This window comes from Amblyomma mixtum, chromosome 4, assembly GCF_055824585.1.
Source record: "Amblyomma mixtum isolate Tamu chromosome 4, ASM5582458v1, whole genome shotgun sequence".
NCBI classification, from domain to species: Eukaryota; Metazoa; Arthropoda; class Arachnida; order Ixodida; family Ixodidae; genus Amblyomma; species Amblyomma mixtum.
Window position 1 is genome coordinate 19,034,520 of NC_143015.1, and position 8,945 is coordinate 19,043,464.

Genomic DNA, 8,945 nt, shown 5'->3' on the forward strand with positions numbered 1-8,945 from the left:
GTGGTCACTCCTTGCAAAAATCGTACTCAAAACATTTCGTTGATTGACCAAGACGGCTTACATGTCCCTGAGAATGAGCGCGCAGATGCCATGAATTCATGTTTTTCCTCCGTATTCACGCATGAACCTGCTCTCCATATACCCTCAATACCTGCCACTAGTTTTTCCCAAATGCCACCAGCTTTTATAACCCATGAGGGCATCACTAAACTCATCGACAACCTTAAAGTGTCAAGCGCCCCTGGGCCAGACAACATAACTGCAAAAATATTGAAGGGAACTGTGAGCATTTCTAGCCTTATTTTGCAAATTATTTTTCAGCAGTCGGTTTCAAATGGTGAAATACCAAATAACTGGGAAACTAGTAAAGTAGCTCCAGTATTTAAGGCAGGCAACCGATGCGACCCTTCTAATTACCGCCCAATTTCATTAACATCCATTCCATGCAAGCTACTGGAGCACATATTATATTCGCAGATCGCATCACACCTCGACAATAACGCTTTCTTTTATGAAAAACATCACGGTTTTAGGTCAGGCCATTCTTGCGAGTCCCAGCTCTTCGAATTCACTACAGACCTTCACTTAAACTTAGATTCTTCTTTTCAAACCGACGTCATTTACCTGGATTTCTCCAAAGCCTTCGATCGCGTTCCACACCGGCGTTTAATGACAAAACTCTCCTGCCTCCACATCGACCCTTTAATCCTGTCATGGATCGACTGCTTTCTCCGCGACCGCTCACAATATACAGTAATAGGCAACCATAGATCGTCAAATACCACAGTCCTCTCTGGTGTCCCTCAGGGATCGGTGCTAGGACCACTCCTTTTTCTCATATTTATAAATGATCTTCCCTATGCCGTATCATCTCGTATCCGTCTCTTCGCAGACTATTGTGTCCTCTACCGCCGCATATCTACTCCCGATGATCAGACTCTGCTTCAACGCGACTTAAACCTCATAGAAACCTGGTGTACATCATGGCTCATGCAACTGAACATTTCGAAATGCAAATTCATGCATGTATCGAGAAAGCGAAATAACCTCAGCTATCAGTATTCATTAAGTTCCACACCACTCTCCGAAACAGAATCATACAGGTATCTTGGAATCATCATAAACAACAAACTAACCTGGTTTGAGCACATTGCAAAAATTTGTACAGACACTTCCAAAATGCTTGGGTTTATCAGACGATCCCTTGCTTTTACACCCCATTCTGTCCGACAACTCGCCTACGTAACATTCATCCGTTCCAAACTCGAATATGCCTCGGCGATCTGGAATCCCCATCAAAAATATCTAATCGATCAGCTTGAAGCCATCCAAAATCGCGCGGCCGGTTTTATCACATCGCAGTACGGCAGACAACACAGTGTAACTCTTATCAAGGCATCCCTTGATCTGCAACCCCTGGCACTCCGGCGTAAAATTTCACAGCTCTGTTTGTTTCACAAATTGTACTACACCTTCCCACAGCTAAGAACTTCTGTATTTCACCCGCCGCTTCGCACCTCACGACGACTTCTTAACTCTTTAAGTCTGCAGCGCATACGCGGCTCCACAAACTCATTTAATAAATCTTTTTTACCTAGCTCCAACACTGTGGAATGACTTACCCGATTTCATAGTTATTGAAACCGAACCGATTAAATTGAGGCAGTTATCTTCATCACGTTTCAAGGGCTGAGTTATTTTGTCGTGTTTTTGAGTGTGTGCACGTGGTTTTTTTCTTATCTCAAGTTGTTCTTGAGCTGCTGTGTCTTTCTCATGTTAATATTTTGATAATGTTAATGTTGACCATGTACCCTGTACTTTGTATTTCTTGTTGATTTTACTGACCACTGATTATGAAACGACCCCCCCCCCTCTTATGTAATGCCCTAAGCCAAGGGCCCTTAAGGGTAAATAAATGATGATGATGATGATGATGATGACTCTCTTGGGCCAAGGCGTACAGGGTAGAGAACCCAAACGACGGATCGACCATTTTGAGAGTAAATAGTGCCCACTATGTAGAGCCGAGCTATAAAACTAGCGCCAACATATGAGTTCATGCTTGTTTTCTTTGCTTAATAATGGAAGAAAAAAAGGAAGCAGTCCGACTAACTAAAGCTTGCATCCGTATTCTTCTACCTTCTCCTTGCTTGCTGAAGCGTAGAAAAGAAAAAACACGTACAATGAATATTACTTAGCCATATCTTTCACATAGGATTTCAATAATACCTACGAACTGCAAGGGACAGCGATAGATGTAAATATCCAGGTGTATTCTTAGCACTTTTCTAAACTCCTGCACGCGAAAATTCCGCAAATGTGGGATTTGTAGGGTCCAAGGGAGATAATTATTGGTTAGAAGGAGTACAACATCAGTGTTCTGCTCCTCTGTTTGTTTGACACTTTCAAGCCTGTAATAACTTGGCCAGCTTTCGGTAGCGGGGCGCCACCTCGGCAGCAGCTGACGTCACGTGGAAGCTATTACTCCGAACAAGGCCACTTCTGCCGAAGAGCTTAGAGTTGGCATCGACCTGACAAGGCAGCGGGCATGCAGTGGTGCCGACTAAAACTTTCTTTTTGTTGCATCCAAATCTACCTCCAGGAAGTGCAGTGTTTATCTCACTTGCATTTTCAATTCTCACATGAACGCAGTCGCAGGGTTGGCATTTTAGCGTGGTGTTGGTTGTGTTCGAGATATTTGGCTCGCAACCTCGGTAGATGCAAATTTGCCGCGTGTTTTCAATAACCCCCCCCCCCCTTTCAACCACTCCAAGGAAGGGGCGCTTGAGGCTCGAGAGTTAGAGTCGCAATTTTCTCGAGTGCACGGGTTAGAACTTCTCACCGCTTCTCCTCCGTGGACGCTGAACTCGATAGGTCGGCAGTTTCTCGTTGCTTTTCTGGTTTTCCTCAGTTTAGCAAAATACCTTCATGACGCCGGCACGACCACTTATACGATGACTGTTCTCGCCGCCTATACCTGACAGTGCTTGCTACATCATTCCGGCTCCTAAATTTTCCACATTCGAGAACACTGTAGTCTACTGCTCTTGCTATACCTACCAACTTTTTATTTTACAAGAATGTTAATTTTTAGTGCGCTGCCACTTATAGCATTCATTCCCCGCATTTGGGCGTTGTCTGTGTGTTTGTCTTTCTGTTTTGTTGGTTTCTTTGTTTGTTTATTTGAAGCCGGTTTTGTGGCAGGCTGCTCACCTGGGTGGTGGGCAGCTTGGCACGGTGGGCAGGCCGCAGTCGATTTAATTAATGATGAAGTTTAAAATAAACTATAGCTGAAAAACTATAACAGATTGGAATCACCTGCCCTCCTCCATTGCCTATATTCAAGGCCCTGCAGCATTCAAAGACGCGGTAAAAAATATTTATTCACTATCTAGCCTGCTTATTTAGTGTTTTTTTCTTATCACTTATTTGCTGTGCCCAGGGCATTTTGTTGCTTTTTTTAAGCTCTGCACCGTATGTTTCAGTATTTATTTATTTTCAAATACTGGAGGCAGCATCGCTGCCCAAGCAGGAGCGCGTTGTTGTGACTGGGTGTCCGAGCCAGGAAATGGTCGAGGCGACGGTGAGTCAAAGGACTTTTATGTACAGTATGTACAAGGGCTTTTACATGATACAAGGGCCAAGAGCACCACGGGCTAGCACAAAGAAAAAGGGCGGCCCCGGCGGCGAGCGTAGCTCCGGCGTGATGGCTCTTCTGCTGCCCGTCTGCTGCGCGGGTTCAGCGCGGCTCCGTTTTTATAGCCGCCGGTGTCCGTTGCGGCTGCCAGCAGTTCAAATCCTCCAATCAGATCAAGGCACTGGCTACCGTTCAAATTAGACGAATGGTTTAGAGGCGCCCGGCCGTTGAAGGCTTGCCGACAGGAACGGGCGACCGGCGATGCGCCTCAGGTGTTCGAGCCGACGGAGAGGAGGGGGAGGAGGAAGGGTCCGCGCCGGGCCGGGCGCCGGCGAGGCGGGATGATTCACGCTGCAAGCCGCGACATGTCCGAGAGAGTCTCGGCCTGCCTTGAGCGACGGCGGGCGCGCAGCGCTGGTTTCCAGAGAGGCCAGCCAGCGAAATGTGGGCGCCGGCACAACAGCATGTACGCGTGTGCTTTCTTATCTCTTTTCTTCAAATTGTTGGTTGGAGTTTTGCTCAACCCCTGTACCCATCCGCTCTGTGACGCCTCATAACCCTTGAGGGTAAATAAATAAATAGTGAGAGACTGCTCGGGGAGAGCAACCTGGGTAGCAACCCACCCAAGTCCCCCTCATGGCAACACCTGCCATAGCACCTGCCTTGTGCCACAGCTCACCTTCCCATAGGGTGGCTTACTTGGTAAGGCGTAGCCAGTGGCAACCAGACGCGAACCTGGGGTGCTAATTTAGTGGCACCGATCCTAAGCGCACCGAGCTAAGCCGAATGAGCAGCAGTATTTAGGAGGAGACGATGGAACCAGACATCAAGGAGAGGGCTGAGTCGGGCTGGTTGGTTCATGTTGAATGGTACGGCAAAACAGCGCTGACGGACGGGACGGAAGAAGATGAGACAAACACATGCGCTGACTAACAACCAAGTGGTTTATTGCGAAAGAGGGGTGCAATATAAAGCATAGAAGGGAAAACTGCGGTGTAAACATGACAAGGCATACATTCGGGATATCATCAATGATTAAGAAAAGCGATCTCCTGTGGGAATAGAGCCACCGATGGTTGGCTTACACATGAGTTGCCTAATGTGTGAATGTGAAAGGCCTCCGATATCAGGCGTGAGGTGTGATCTCTATACTTGGCGATGATAGTGGTTTGGTCTAAAAACGCCTCACATTTGTCGCAATCTGCGAAATGAATGACCATGTTATTTCGGCGTGACTTGTTTTCTATGTCTTTCGCGTGTTCGCGTAGCCGATCATTGACGCACCGTCCGGTCTCCCCGATGTAAAATCGGCCGCATGACAGTGGAACCTTGTAGATCACACCACAGCAACAGTTGACAAATTTGTTTCTGTGTTTCTTGTGACATGCCTTCTTTCCATTTTCCTGATTCACTCTCTTGCACAGGCCTCCCAACTTGTTCCTGGCAGAGAAAAGGAGCTTCACGCCGGCTTTGTTCACAATCTTTTTCAGGTTGTGCGATACTTGATGAACATACGGAATACATGTTATGTTCTTGTCCAGTTTGCGCTTCTCCTTGTGAATTCTGCATTCTTTTAATATCGACTCTGCTATGCCAGATAAGACCTTCGTCGGGTAGCCTGCAGCGGTAAGCCTAGTAACCTGCGCGTCAAAGCTGGCTTGGGTTTTATGCGCACATGATCTAAACAGAGCGGCTTTCATGCATGTTTTCGCTATCCCGCGCTTAACTATCTTAGAATGGGCCGACCGGAAGGCGAGCAGGCTCTTCTCGGATCGCGGGGAGTACATCCAACAGATATGGTCACACGATAGCTCAAGTTCCAGATCTAAAAACCTTAGTTTGTTGTTAGTAGGTAGCTCTGTGGTCAATTGTAGGTTGTTAAGTTCAGTACTGAACACGTCAAAAATCTGAGCAACAGTTTGTTGGGCGTCACCTTTGAGATAAAATACTAAAAAGTCATCTACATAACGCATACCTTTAACAACGGTGCCGTCAAGCTTGGCTTGAAGTTGTCTATCGCACGAAGCTAAAACAGATCGCTGAGAACGGGAGCGAGGCTCGATCCAATACAAACACCTTGTTTTTGGATGAAAAAACTATCGTCAACTCTAGCAAACGTGGACTGTAAATAAAAGTGGAGCATTTCTAGAAACATGCTTACATTCATACCACTAGAGTTCTGGAACTTTGTAACTCCGTGACGGACGATGCACCTGCTGATTTCTGCGATCACCGCGCTTTGCGGCAGGGAGTAGTATAAGTCCTTGACATCCACCGAAAACGCGCTAACGTCGGCAGGACACTCGTTTTGAAGAAATTTCGACACGGTCTCAGGCTTTCTGATGAGGAAAGGATCTTCGACCTCAAGGTGCGACAGGCACTTCTGCAGGAACACCGCTACCTCGCGTTGCCACGTTCCTCGTTCAGATACAATGACACGGAAGGGGCAGCTTACTTTGTGCGTCTTGGCGCTGAAGAAGACGGTAAGGCTGGATGCCTTCGACGCCTTGACAGAAGAGGCCAGTCTTGAAAGGCCAGCACGCTCACAAAGCTGTACTGCCTTCTCTTGCACTTTCGACGGCTTGACAGTTTTCACTTGTCTGAAGTTGGCAGCGACTGCAGCTTGAGCCTTATCCTTGTAGAGGTCGTTTGCCACGACGACAAAACCACCCTCTTTGTCCCACTGCAGGAGCTTGACGCCAGCGTCTTTGAGGGCCGATACTGCAGCAGTGAGCCGGCGCGTGCTTCCTTTCTTCACCTCCGGGAGGAGGGAATCCACGCCTTCCTTGATGCATATTCCAGCTTCATCCGATCTTACTCTTCTAGCAGCGGTCCTAACAAGAGAGAGGAGCTGCGTTTTGTCGAGTCGCGGATGCTCGCAGTATTTTGGCCCCAGAACGAGCAGGTTATTCACCTTCGGGGGGAGACTTGCGTTCCCCAGCGCGACGACGTCTTGTTGAGGCGAGGTAGGAGGCGCTCTTCGGCGAGGGAGCCTAGGGAGAACCTGTCGCCACATGAAGTCCGCCGTCTGCTAAGCTACACGCAGGTCTTGACTGAATCTTCTATCCCCTTGTTCAGGGGGGACGTTGCTTCTGCACGCAATGCTCAGGCACTCCGTGTAAAACCTCACTTGTCTCCACGTTTCGAAGCGTAAGATGCGGCACGTCCGTTTTGCATGGCCTTCCGACGGAATGAGACCCCCGAATAGACGGAGAACGTCCGGAGGCAGAAAGGAATTCTTCAACGAGTACGTGAGGAGACGTGCCCGACACGTTGCTGTAGCCAGAAGGTTTACACATACAACAGATGAGCGGAGGCAATAGGCGGAAAGGAAAGTGCCCGATGTACAAGAAATGAATTCAAGGAGAGGGCTGAGTCGGGCTGGTTGGTTCATGTTGAATGGTACGGCAAAACAGCGCTGACGGACGGGACGGAAGAAGATGAGACAAACACATGCGCTGACTAACAACCAAATGGTTGCGCATGTCAGCGCATGTGTTTGTCTCATCTTCTTCCGTCCCGTCCGTCAGCGCTGTTTTGCCGTACCATTGAACCAGACATGCGTTGAAATAGAAATTTCTTTCTTTTCTACAGAAAGAGGGAGCAGGGGCAAAAGGCCAATTGGCCTGATGAGGTCCCGGCACCTGAAGCAGGGGCAGCGGTGCGCAGCCCATACAAGCATGATAACATCATGGCAACAAAATACGAAGAATTGGTGACATTATGTGCACAAAACGAGATGGAGATGCACTCTATTAGAAAGTGTGGCTACGGAATATAACACACAGGAGATATAATCTATATATATATATATATATATATATATATATATATATATATATATATATAAATGGAATGACATAACAAAAATGCAAGTAAAGAAGCACTGCATGCATTACTGACAACGTCAACAGAACACAAGATACACAATAATTATACAAAAAGAGGTGCACAGGCACTGCCCGGAAAACATAAACCCTGTAAACAAAAAATATTTACCAAACACTAAAAGCGTTGTAATTTAATAAAGTAACAGAAATTTTCATGTTAGTAGAGGGTCAGTTTCTAACAAAAGCTCTTTGATTTTTTTCTTAAAACAATTTAGAGAGGTGGTAAATTCAGTTTTAACGCTAAACACATTGAGAATAGTTGGTACCTGATAATTCAAACTTTGTTTGCCGTAGTTTGTACGGATTCTTGGTACTACTTTCATTATTTTGCGGAAGGGGTATCTCATTGTCGGGGTTTTTGTGATTATTTTTGTGTATATGCTGCAGCAGGCGAAAGTTATAAATCTGCTTAGTGTTTAGTAGACTGTATTTTCTAAAGAGTGGAGCAGTTGGCAAATTTAACGGTAAGCCATAAAATCCTTCTAATGCCCACAATGCTCTTTTTTGGAGTGTGTGAAGTTTTTCAATGTTAGCAGCTGTCGTGGTTCCCCAGACTAAAATACAGTACGATAGCCTGGAATAGAAAAAGGCATAATATATTGCTAGCTTAAGCCAAACAGGTATTAGAGGTGCAACTTTATACAGGCATCCAACAGCTTTACTTAATTCTGTAGTTAGCTTTGAAACATGTACATTCCAGGATAGGGTTTCATTAAACCAAATCCCAAGATATTTTTGATTAGTAGCCCGACTTATTGTAATGTTTGCGTATAGGATTTTTCTATACGCTTAGTAGACAATATACGGAAATATGGGTTCATGACGACACTCATATGAAGAGAACTAACAGCCACTAAAATAAAAGAGAGCGTTTGGGAATAGTTCTTTGTGTATTTGTATTTCCTCTGTTTATAAATGAGACAGTGGAAACATTTTTTTACCTGTGATTGGTTTATTGGGTTTGACGTCCCGAAGCAACCCAGGCTATGAGGGACGCCGTAGTGAAGGCCTCGTTAACTTCCACCACCTGGTGTTCTTTAACGTGCACTGACATCGCACAAGAGACGCGCCTCTAGAATTTCGCCTTCATCAAAATTCAGCCGCCGCGGCCGGGTTCGAACCAGCGTATTTCGTGGTCAGCAGCCGAGCGCCGTAACGACTGAGCCACCGCGGCGGGTTTTTTTAACCTGTGAGATAACTACGCAGAAAACAGAAAAATACTAACCACATGCCCCCAACGGAATGTGGACGTTTCTCTTTTTATTTCTAATGAATTCATTCAGATAAATGTTTGCGCTAAAAATGCCCGATTGATCTACAAAATAAGAATAAAAAATATATACGTTTTAACATGTTTGCCCGCGCTTTAGTTACTGTTGCCAGTCAGCGGCAAACCTATTCCCGAAACTAATCATTTC

The 8,945-nt window shown here is 46.1% G+C and overlaps 1 pseudogene; it reads right to left on the reverse strand.

The window, feature by feature from the left end:
• Nucleotides 1–5,368: 5,368 nt before the first annotated feature.
• On the reverse strand, nucleotides 5,369–6,791 carry LOC149345808 (uncharacterized; annotated as a pseudogene).
• Between the last annotated feature and the right edge of the window lie 2,154 nt (nucleotides 6,792–8,945).